This window comes from Pseudophryne corroboree, chromosome 8 (assembly GCF_028390025.1).
Source record: "Pseudophryne corroboree isolate aPseCor3 chromosome 8, aPseCor3.hap2, whole genome shotgun sequence".
Lineage (NCBI taxonomy): Eukaryota > Metazoa > Chordata > Amphibia > Anura > Myobatrachidae > Pseudophryne > Pseudophryne corroboree.
The window spans coordinates 314,349,884-314,362,726 of record NC_086451.1 but is presented as its reverse complement, the minus strand read 5'-3'; the positions used below and the strand labels follow the sequence as shown (position 1 = coordinate 314,362,726).

Genomic DNA, 12,843 nt, shown 5'->3' with positions numbered 1-12,843 from the left:
CCTGTGTCTCTCCTTGACTGGGGGATGGGTTCCAGTGGGTATGTGGTGCTGGACTCCTTCAGCCTTTCCGAAGACTGATGGAAATTGACTGAATGCTTTGGCATTCTTGCGCATCACCTGCAGTACACCTTCTCGTTGACTCTCTGTAGTATCTGGACTGCCGATCTTAATTTCGCTCCACCAGGGAGTCTCACCGGTGGTCGTACTGGTTTGACTGGCTACAGCTCCCTCTGAAACTCTGGGTAGAGCCTCACCGATGACATCTTGAAAATCGACCAACACCACACTAGCCATGGGACAATGCCAGAACAGACGAACTGGATAACTATGAGGATTCAAAATCCTGATGGGCACTCTGCCTCTTGTTACAGTGGCAAGGGTTCGGGACACCGTGAACATCTGCTGTCCATCGAAGTCACAGGGTTCTAGGATTGCCTCATAATCTCTTACCACAGGGCCAATCCGTGCCTTGCACCACACCACGTGCTCGGAATTGGGTCTAAGGATAATATGCTGACGATCGGCGATCCTTGCCTTTCCAACTTCTTGCTTTGCATTAGTGAACCTCTTGTGTCCCTCGAGCAACCGGATCATCTGCTGGAGAGTCTTCCGCTCTTTCAGGGCAACAGATCGCATTTCCAGTTTAAGGGATTCCACTAATTCATCTGGGCAATTCTGCAGAATGTTCATTCCGAGGATGACCGGGGGAAGATGCTGGTTGTATGTAGTAGTGACCAAACACCCTTGTCGTTCCAGATTAGCTTGGCCGATAGCGAGATTAGCTTCCCAATAGCCGCGGAATTTGATTGGCTGTCCATTACCTGCCAATAGATGTAACCAAGTCTTTGGTGGGTTTACTATCTCATATTCTGCCCAGTGTTTCTGGAATTCAGCCAAATGGATCGTCGTCACCTGTGATCCCGTGTCTAGAAGAGCGGAAACTTCTACCCCATTAATTCGGATCTTCAGGTGGGGACACTCGCCAACATATTGAGGCCACCACCCTAGATTCGATGGACCTATTGATGCATCTCCTCCCGAGGGTCAGTCCTTTGCCTCAGGGTCGAGTCATTTAAAAGACCATTAGAACATTGCCGTTCGATGTGCCCGCTTTGATTACATCTTCTACATATAGGCCTTCCTTGATCATCAAATTGGTCCGTGGGGCGCCGCCCCGATTCTTGAGGCACCTCCCATCGTGATCGCCCTCTTCTACCTTGGTCCCAGCGCACATCTTGGTGCTTAGCTTCCGCTTGCTCCAGCCGTATCTCCTTCAGCTCCTTCATCATTTCATTAACAACGCTGGTGAGAGCTCCAATTTGGTCTTGACCAGTCTGTGATTGCTGACTGACGGTCCCTTTATAGATAAAGGATTCAGCCATCTGGCTTAGTTGAGACTCCCCATGCACTCTACCCTCAGATGGTCCCACCACCGCCACGTATTTTCCATCTGTGTTTTGGTTTAGACCCAAGATGTCCATCATAACCTCTGTAAATTCACAGAAAGTGCAGAGAGGGTTTTGACGCCTCCACATTCACAACTGTGCTTTTGTCGCTTCTCCTCTTGCTCCTTTAATTAATAAATTAACCATAGTCTCCTCTGTTTGTTCAGTTTTGTGAGGGTCTCTGGCCTGTATTGTCCGCCTGGCTTCTTGTAGGCTCAGGCCAAACGCTCTGAGATTCTCATTTGGTTACTGCTTCCGAGTGTATAGGCTCCCCTTTAATTCCGCAATGGTCTGTAAATTAAAGATATCAGCCAACTTTCCCAAGATACCTTCAGCTGTTTTCCGTTCTTCGTCCGACCAAGATCTGACTTCACATAATGCTCCCCCTTTTAGTTGTCCGATAACTACCTTCACTTTTTGCTTCTCATTCAGGGGATAAAGCTTGAACATCAATCTTATTTTGTTCGGAATTCTTTAAATGGACTCGTGCCCATGTTGTTTGAATCTCCTGAGTATATGGGAAGCCACGGGGCTCCAAAATAATAGGACATCGTAATTGGTGCATGTTTGGACAGTGACAAAGAATTTATTATTCTGGATCAGGAAGAGTGGTCACCGCTATTACTTTTGACTTAGGATATAAAGGGTTAACAATGTTCACAATTTCAGTATAAGGAATAAATTCAGTACATAGGTAACATTAGCCGAGAAATTAACATTTAAATGACATTTACCAACATTTATCACCGGTGGCACTATAAGGTCTCTGATACTCAGGTTTTGCTCTGACTAAGGCTATTGCGATATGAAAGATAGTTCCCTCGGTATGGGTTACACCATATAACAGTTAGGCTTGAAATGGCAATCGGTTAGTTAAATAATCAGCTTTAGCATAGACTGTATATAAACTTTGAGTGTCTCTCAAGCAAAGTCAATTGTAGGTAATAAGAAAGGTTACGGTTCAGAGCAAGCGGATTAGTGGGAGTAGAATAAAACAGGGGAATACAGAAATGGTTGACAGGAATCCCTTGGCATGCAGGTAGCAGACGTTAGTTACAGTGCACACGATGAATTATTAGAAGCCAATATCTTTGCAAAGCAAGCAGATGGAAATGGAAGGATGACAGGAGACATACAGCCCCTCTTGTGCCCTGCCAGCAAATGGATACTTTATCCTATTTGTCTGTCAGTGCTATCTAAGGAAAAGCTTACTCCTGGTTCACTGTCTTTCCCTTTATAGAGGCTGAGGACACCGAATCATTAGCAACTTTTCCTCTCTCATTCCTTTGGGGCAGCGATATAATGTATTTGCAATGAGAGGTATAAACAAACTGAAGGCTGACAATCCCTGACAGGAAAGGTGATGAGGATTGGGGTAAAGAGGTACCTGAATGCTATCTTTCTCTAAATCTCAGGGTGACCCCACTGTACTTTACTTCCCACTTACTCCCTCCAACCAGCTGGCTGCTGTACTGAAGTGTCTGGTTACTATGTGCGGGTGGCAGCTTAGGGCTCCCCTGCCAATGGCAGTTGTACAGTCTCCTCACAGCGGCTTTCCCCCCTCAGCCACGCTCTCCTCAGCAGCTCTGTCTCCACAGTGCCCGACAGCTCCCTTTTCCGTGGTGCTGTCAGTGTTTCTGCTCTGGCTTCTCTCTCTCGTCAGCGGCGGCTGGCGAGTCTCTTCAGCGGTGGCTGTCAGGTCCCGGCTGTCAGTCTCGGCTCCCTGTGCCCCGATATCCTCTGCAGTGCAGCGCCAGCTGGCGAATTTCTTCAGTGGTGGCTGGGTGGGTCCTGGCTGTCAGTCACAGCTCTTGGCGCCCCGACCTCCTCTTGCAGTGTCAGCAGCGGCCAGCGAGTCTATTCAGCGGTGGCTGGCAGGTCCCGGCTGGCAGTAATGGCTCCTGGTGTCCCGATCTCCTCTGCAGCGTGGCTGTCCTCAGTGGGTCTCCACACACCTCTCAGTGGCTCGAACTCCTCACAGCAGCAGCTCCTTCTTTCCCTCAGCACAGCTCCATCCAGTTCAGAGGTCTCCTCAGCACAGCACTAACTGCTCCCCGTGGCCCCCCTTAAAACAGGTTTTTTCAAATTCCTGTATGCTTCCCGCTCTCCACCAAAACTGCAGGTAACTCCAGGGTCTTAGTGTCCCGTGTGTTGTAGCCGAAGTGACCACTGATGTCATCCTTTGGATAATGAGGAAAGGGTGTTACCCCTGTATTGCTGCTGGCTGGCTAGTGAGACATAGGTCCACCTAGGAGTCCCAATTAAATGGTGCGAACATATATAACCCTCATAAGTCCAGGCAACAGGGGATCTATTTCAGACTGTCACACCACCAGTCCTTGGACCCTAAAGAGGCTACCAAGTCTTGGTTCTCATCTTCTGTCTCTCAGTGGTGTGCTGTGAGGTGAGGCAGAGCCTTTATTGTCATACCAACATATAAGCCAGAGTTTTGACTATGTAGATTCTATGTAAAATACAAAAAATATATTATAAATATCTTCTTTATATTATTCTAATGATTTTTATAGTTAAAACTCTGGGGTAAAAAGTCTATGGCAGGTGAGGCACCTACCTTTTCCACACATCTCTGATCAAAACTCTCCAAGTTTCCAGCAGTATATACTGCTGTACCTTTGTATAATGCCCACATGCACCCTTTGGCTCATATATTGTGTGTGGCTCTGGTACTAGCCATTGCCTCCTGAGCCATTTACCTCCTCACACAGTCTTGGTCTCTCTGCTACCCTTGACATCAAAATGCTGTCAGTACCGAGGAGTAAGAGAATAAAGCAACCAAAAACAAGCTTAAGATATTTTATGTACAAACCAGGGGGGAATGTGTTGAAGACATAGGGGAATGTAGACGTCAAGTAAAGAACTGGCAGGGATATGAGCTGTAGAAGGGGCAATGCTCAGTCTGCCCAGGGTGATAAAGTGCTCAGATACAGCCTTGTTGCCCAGGATATAATGACAGATGCATGTCAATGTGAGAATGGATAGAGAGGCAGCAGGAATCTTCTGTAGTGGGTGATGTGTTCAAGAACCAACTTCTGAGTTCTGAGCAAAAGGGTCTGGAAAGAAAGCAGTTTGTATAAGTACTGATAGTTGTTCAATAACAGAGTATGAGTAAAGCTATGGTGTTTTCTTGAACTGCTAGTGTGTAGAAAATTAAGGAATGCAGAAACCTTTCATGCCCACTCTAACAGGTTCCCCAAGGGGTACATTTGTGAGGGTTATTTAGGAGTACCATGTGGGGCACTATGGTTATCAGCTGTATAAAAGAGATACCCAGTAATTAGAGATGATACCAGGGGTACACAAAGGATATATGAGGGTACAAACTGGAGTCTCTGGCATGTGTGTGCATGTCACAAGCTTTTCTTAAAATAGCCTGAGGTTTCCTATGTTAGAAGTATGTGTACATGTTCATACATGTGAACACCCATAACCAGGAAGGACTCACATTGTAACTACCACTCATAAAGGGAGCAGCCTGAAAATGTACTTTGAATACCACTCCCATATCTCTACTTTCTTATCCTGTTTCAATGTTACTGACTTTAGCTTGGCCTGACTCTTCTCTTTGTATTTTACTTTAATTTGTCTCACCATGTCAAAGCTTGGCCTTTGATTTCATTCAACTATTGGCCCGTTTTCTAGTCCTAAATCTACAATATGTTTTCACCACTATTGCTACTGTAAACCTGAAATTCAATCATATTTACTGCTTAGATCATTGACCCTTGTTGTGTTGAGTCTTGCAACCCTTTTTCTTTCCCTATAACTCCCAAAGCTTATTAATTTGTATCTTTACTCCCGGGAGAACTAGACAAACATTTCAAGGTCATTTTCTTAGAATATTCTGAATGTCTCAATATAACTAAAGACAATATAATGAAAAAACATACTGTTCTGTGATTTTATCTGGTCTTCCTAAGATAAAATATTCAAAATACAAATAATAAGACTTGTTTGGGTAGAATGTGATATATAAAAATATTTGTATGCAAAACCATAAAGAATGGGACTGGTCACAGAGCTCTAAACTGACTCCAGTCTTAGACTATTATACATTAGACCATGGCGAGCTGGGATTACTGAAGTGGTTGTTTTTGTATTTCCTAACACAAATATTCATGATGATAAGAGAGGGCTGGGTACAAAATGTAGACAGTCATAATGTTGAGATTCATAATGTCAACCTGAGAATGTCGACATGGCCATAATGGCGACATTGGTTATGTCAACATTCCTCATGTAGACTGGGATGAAATGTTGATGTTAGAAAGTCAACATTTCATCCTGGTGACTCAGTGGTGATTTACCATCTCCTGGCAAAGCAAAGATTCCAGCAGCATCTTCCAGATCCTAATGCTGAATTGACCGTCACTTCTAGGTCAGATCTCCGATCCTCCGGTGACTGCTATCACTAATTTTAATCTCTATTCCTAACCCTCATTCTAGTGCCTAACCCTACCCTCCCCCTGCAGCCTAACTCTAACCCTAATGTTGACATTTCACCTGTTGACATTCTAAAAATGGCAACATCATAGCTGTTGATGTTGTGTTGTCAACATTATGGATACCTACATTGTTATTGTCAGTGTTTTTATTGGATCCCATAAGAGATGCTTACTCTGTACATCATGCTAAAATATCAATGTCCTGTATAAAAGATAAAATAAAAGACTTGCCTGACTTAATTTATAAAGGACATATTTAGTGTTCTGTGCATAACATAGATCACAGAATGAATCTCAGAGTATATGAAAAGTTTAGCAAATAAAAATATCCTTAATGTTCACTGCATAATATGGTGACATTGTATATAAAAAGCATGGACAGTATGGCTAAATCAGCAAATACTATGCTTGCAATCACAATGCACATTATACAGTTTAATGCTGCACACTGTATACAGTTTAATGCAAATAACTACTCTACACCCAGTATATACAAATTAATATCCATGATGCCTGTTTTATGCCACCATATTCATCCCAACATTACATACTGTAATATGGCAATAAGCCCAATGTTGCAACATGAAAAGCAGGGGCATAAATTCATCCCAGTATCCCAGAAGCAAGTTTGTGTTTGGTGCCGCCCCTCCTTAAAAACAAAGAGGAAAACAAATATGATGTGTATACGTGTTAGTGTGTGTATAAACAAACATGACTTACATAATTATATAGATAGCGCTCTCAGCTGGTCTACAAAGGCCTGCAGTGAATTGGCAGGATTCCCGCTACGCTGTGACAATGGCAGATGGGTCAGATTCATGAGATTCAGCCTACTACAGCATGCACTGGTTTGTCCCATCTCATGGTCCAGCAGCAACAGCCTGTGCATTGTCATTTGCTGCAGAGCAAGTTCAGCGGGACCAGGCAGCGGCCATCTTGTCCCCTATTGCAGGTGTTATCATGGCTTCTGGGACAGAGTAACTGTGCAGGAACAGTGAGTGCACCACAGATCTCCATTGGAAGAGCATCAGTCACACTTGTATCCCACTGTGAACCACAGGTGCACAATAAACTTTATTGCAGTGGCAGCCAGCAGGGCTCTTTAGTAGTTTGCTGCATGGGCAGTGGGCTGTGCTAGTGCCAATGGGAGATGGGAGAACATGGGGCCCACCATCACCTTACTGCAAGGTAGTGGCAGCAGCAATGATGGCAGCTGCGGGCTGTATGAGCAGCCCGGGCCCTCCCTTCTCTGTCAGAGTGGCTGGGTCTGGGACAGTTGTCCCTTCAGTACCCCCCATGATGGTGGCACTGGCCAGCAAAATCCTCTCTAATATTTTAAGTGGGATGCACTGTATATGGAAAGCAAGGTGTCATAGGTGTTTCAAGCAAAGCATCCTATGTGTGCCTGCCACCAAGTCTTGGATGTGCTTGGTAAGATACCATGAATATTTTTGTAAAGATGCCTTGGACATGCATAGTTAGAAATCACAGATTTGTCCAGAAAGACATCCTTGATGGGTCCATCAAAATGTCCTGGATTTGCCCATTGGGAGCTCTGGATAGCTCCAGTAGTTACTTAACCTGCGGAGAGGGCAGCATCCTCCTTAAGCACTGTTTTTTTTAACTCCAGGTACTGCCTATGCTGATGTAGTAAAGGTGTTCCTCATAACATAAAGCAGGATGACTGTGGTTCTTGCTTGTAAGAAGACATCACTGGTCTCACAAAGTGCTGTCGATCTAGAGCCAAATGGAATGTACTGAATTATTGACATGACTTTTTCATAATTCTTATATGTCTTGTCTACAGAATGTGACTAGAAGCTAGTAGTGAGGTGTTCCTGGCAATGTTTAGTTAGAGCAAAATGGCAAAGTCTAGCAAGAACTGAAATATTTTGATGTGTGAGGGATGCAGGTCTGCAAGAAATAATTATACATTATTTTCAAACAGGATCCGTCTGGAGTGTACATTTATCAGCCAATTCATGTACAAAATCTCACTGTATTGTTATAAATAACAGATTATGCAGCGTACACATATTATAGCAAACGTACACAATACTCCATAAAATAGCGAGATTTGGAATGAGACTATAAAATTGTGATATTGTTATCCTTTTATGAAACATGCTGCTAGGAATTAGTACACAGCTTGATCAGAGGTGCAAAACAGGTTCATGAATACACCCTTACCTTGTGATTACACCCTCATCTTGCGAATGTGCTATTACCTTGTTTAACAGATTCACATATTAGTCATGGTAGTATTGCACTTTCTATGGGGAAAAAAAAAAATTACTATTTCTACAGTGTTTTGCCATTAATGTGTGTGCAATAAAAATGAAGAGGAAGTATCCCAATAAAGAACAACTACACATTTTACAATACATTGATAAATTATTAATGCATAGTGTCTTCTTATTTAAAGTTTAATTATTCATTGTATTGTTTTCAGCCACAAAACCTAATTAGAGTTATTGGTAATAAATGGTAGCAATGCAGTTGTAATTAAATTTTAATTAGCTAATGATTTACCAATCAACTTTATCAAAGTAATCATTGCTTTAATATGCAGTAATTGTAAAATGGAGACAAGCACAGGTCACAGATTTTGATTAATTAAAGTAAATTATTGTCATTGTAGTAAAATTACACTCTATTATATAAATGGGGAACGTAAGCAAGTAGAGAAATGTATATTTTGCATTAAATCAGAACACCCCATCTCCCCTGCATAAACTGCTGCACAATGGCTGGGGATGGAGAAAGGCTCTAAACACTGAGGTTTAGGACTGTCTGTAAACCAATATTCTTGTCTCTACACAACAATGTTTCATAAATTACAAAAGAATATACATCAGGCAATTTATATATACACAGTAGTTTTAAGGCAGGCATCCCCAACCTCAATTGAAAAAAAAAAGAACTCAGCTGAGCAATGAAATTGGAAACATGAACAAAAACCTGACGTATACTGAGATAAAATTATAAAGAAAATTTAATATGACAATAAAATAAATTTCATACAATAAAACATATAGTCTGGACTTAAACCTTATAAGGAAAATAGTAAAATACCCTGTACTGGATATCAGATAAAACAAGCACTTGTGGTGTGAGCAGTAACAATATGTAACATTTGTATCCAACAAGTAAAAACAGTATCGTATCCTGGATATGAATGAATTGTTAGAATGTGGAGTAATTCATAAGTTTTAAACTGGTAACTGCAGTCCCATGAATGTATTAATGGAGCTCCTTTATGTAGAAATGCTCCGATGTCAGATAAAGTCAAAATTACCTCTCCCGTGGGCTGGTTTCTAACCGAGAATCCTCGGTTAGATTATCCTGCGCTGCCCACCACATAGCTGTCACTGGGAGGGAGAGTGCAAAGCTTGCACCGGGTGGAGTCCTACACGTAGATGCTGCTGGAGGTATAAAGGAGCCACTATGGAGACTGAGTTGCCAATGCTGCTCGGCAGGCCTCGATGTCAGCTGCAGCGCGCAAAAAATAATATGCCACTGCAGGGGCTGCAAGGCCAATATCGGTCTCTTAGTATAGATGAAAGTGCTTGTCATGCAAAAGGCTTGTTAGGCAGAGTGTAGAAGTCCAGTTGGTAAAAAAAAAAAAAAAAAAGAATTGAGGCGTCCTAACCGGTTTCATCATGCTCCACATGACTTTCTCAAAGGTATATCCCCTCAGTCCAGGTATCAGTATATAAAGCAAATGATTGAATACATGCAGGTGTCAATAATCAATCAATTAATTAAGAAACTCAGCAACATCAGCTTGTCAAATAGTAAATGCTTAGTAATTCACAACAGAGTGTTTTGTAGGGAACAAAAAGGCAGACACAATATTATATAGACCTTATATATCACGGAAAACAGAGGAAACCTATAACTCCAAAATAAATTAAATAAATTATACACTCTGAGGTAGATAGAACAATATATGTAAACATACATGTGAACAAACATTTTGTACATATTTATACCATACAGTGTTTATTTTATATATTTCACAGAAAATAAAACATTAATTAAAAAACCAGGATGGACTAAAAAGAAATTAGAATTATTAACAACAATTACAAACATTTATTTGAAAAAATAATAATAATCTGAAGTCAGGTTTGAACTCTACTCTCTTTAAAGAGCTGATAGACGCATTGACTGGATGTGCCACTGAATCTCAAGTTAAAAGATAGAGTATAACAAACCTATATAACAGTCAATATCCCAGATAATTAATAATATTAATATGAAAACCACAATCCATACTTAATTAACTGCACTATGTCTGATAAACTTTATGTATGAGTGCACATTTGATGTAGAAGGAATATATAGATACAATGTTCCTACATATTCTTAAAGTAAGTTTAAAAAAAATGATCTAGAGTCAGTTTTTGAACTCTACTCTCTCTGAAGAACTAATGGGGCATTAGCTAAATGTGCCACTGATTCTCAAGTTAAGAAATAGAGGATAACAAACCTATATATAAGTCAGTGTCCTGTATAATTAGTAAAAAATAATAACCACAATCCATACTTAATTAACTGCACTATATCTGATAGACTTTATATATATATATATATATATATAAGTGCACATTGAATATAAAGCAAATATATGAATACAATGTTCCTCCATATTCTTAGGGTGAGTATGAACATGGAATTTGCTGCTAAAAGTGAGGGAAGGAAACGAGACATAACAATATGCCTTCAGAGGTCAAATTCAATAGCTTCATTAAGCCCCTCGGGAACGAGGGTTCTTAACTTGTGTATCCAATAATTCTCCCTAAGGCAGAGTTTTCTGTGTCTGTCTCCTCCCCATGCTGTTGGTGTGACTGTCTCTATCCCTATAAGATGTAAGTGATCAGGATTCTTTAGATGAACTTCTAAGTGTTATGAACCACAGGTAGTGGTTCATTCCTATTTTATGTTTATAAGTAGTCTTGCAGGCCAGGATTTCCCGTTGATCTGGTTTAAGAAGATTCTTGTTTGCTGCCAGTGGTGAGTCTGTGTGATTGCAGCTTGTTCCCATGTGTTCAGCCTCACCTGTCTGTTGATTGCACCTCTCAGTTGTGCAGCAGGGCAGCTGCACGACATAATTAATTAAGACTCTCTGTTATATGCTGGCTCAGTGCAATTTACAGATGCTGGTGATATTTCCAGATTTCCAGGTTTCCTGGGTTCCAGAGTTCTTGAGTTCTGAGCTAGTCCCTGCCAGTTCCTGAGCTCCTGTCTAGTAGTGTCTGTCTAGCTGCTTTGAGTGTCGGTTCCTGTGTCGGTTCCTGTGTCGATTCCAGTGTCGATTCCAGTGTCTGATCCTGTGTACTGCCGTGAAGCGTTCCTGTCCAGGAGTCCTGTGGCTTTGTCTGTGCCTGGTCGAATATCTGGCTTCTTGGTGTCCACCGGTCTGTCGTTTGGGATTCTGCCTGTCCTCCAGTTCTGAGAGTCTGTGTCGGCTACATTGGGAGTTCCTGTCCTTTTGCCAGTATTTGTACAGGTTCCGTGAGTAGCGGCTTTGCCGCGTCCGTCGGCTCAGGCCGCAGTATTCTTTGGTTATAATTTGTTTCTGGTGTTTTGCAGAGCGTTCTGCTTGTGCTGTCACCGCCGGTACACAACGGTATTGTGTCGGCGAGTGGACAGCATTTCCTTTGTTGTTGTTTTCCTTTGGCGGGTTGTTAGTAGCCCCTAGCCTTCTGTTTGTTTTAGCTAGAGGCCCCTTGTTATTATCCTGTCTCGGTTCACGCCTTGTCTCAATCTAAGACCTGGGGGCATCGGAGTTGGGCAGACCTAATCCGCCCTTCAAACGCGGCTGCCGTGGGCCCAAGAAACCATAGTCACTCAGGCGTGAACGGACCACACGGGTGAAACAACGGAGGTAGGGTGCTAGGGGCTATTTCCACACCACACCTCGTTTCAGCGTCACGTTCTGGTGCTCAGGACTCACTACGCAACATCTCCCTTGTTCTGAGCACCAGGAACCTAACATTATCACCAGCCATACAACAAAAAAGAAATAAAACTTTTTATTTTTTGGCCCAGTCCAGTGTCTTGTCTAGAATCCAGTCCTGTCTAGAATTCAGTATGCAGAATCCAGTCCGGTGTTTAGAATCCAGTCCTGTCTAGAACTCAGTGTGCAGAATCCAGTCCGGTGTTTAGAATCCAGTTCTGTCTAGAACTCAGTGTGCAGAATCCAGATCGGTGTTTAGAATCCAGTCCTGTCTAGAATTCAGTGTGCAGAATCTAGTCCGGTGTTTAGAATCCAGTCCTGTCTAGAATTCAGTGTGCAGAATCCAGTCCGGTGTTTAGAATCCAATCCTGTCTAGAACTGTGTGCAGAATACAGTCCGGTGTTTAGAATCCAGTCCTGTCTAGAATTCAGTGTGCAGAATCCAGTCCGGTGTTTAAAAATCCAGTCTTGTCTTGTCTAGTTTAAAAATCCAGTCCAGTCTTGTCTAGTCTAGTCTTGTCTTGTCTAGTTTAAAATCCTCCTATGCCAACTATGCAAGCCCTGCAGGCGTCTCTCTCTCAGCCCTGAACTCTGCTTTCAGTGCATTGAAACCTGAGCGGCTGGAAGTTTTGCAGCAATCCTTAAAGCAACTGCAAAACCTTCTGACCAAAATTTTGCTTATTTTGCCAGAAGCTCTTGAGAGTTCATTCTCTAAAGAGACTCTTGTTCACAGCATGGTGACAAGTGAATCCTCAGGTTTAATTAGAGAGAAAAAGTTTGAAAGTTTTCCGCGGCCCAGGCTCTCAGAAGAGGAGCGTCTGCATCGCAGAAACTCAAATTTATGCCTATATTGTGGGGGTTTAGGCCACTATCTGCAGACCTTTGAGTTGCGCAAGCCAAAGTGTGGCGATAAGTCCTACCCTCTGGCCAAGTGGAGTCAGGATTCAAGACCTACTCCTGTCTCTACTGTG

General features: G+C 42.4%; 1 long non-coding RNA gene across 1 annotated transcript; it reads right to left on the bottom strand.

Annotated features, from left to right (window-relative positions):
• Positions 1 to 5,760: 5,760 nt before the first annotated feature.
• LOC134947744 (uncharacterized) lies at positions 5,761 to 9,582 on the bottom strand. The gene is made up of 3 exons (XR_010182739.1): positions 9,207 to 9,582; positions 8,099 to 8,181; positions 5,761 to 7,645 (listed from the first exon to the last, which is right to left on the bottom strand). It is a non-coding gene; the product is annotated as an uncharacterized LOC134947744 (long non-coding RNA).
• Positions 9,583 to 12,843: the final 3,261 nt, after the last annotated feature.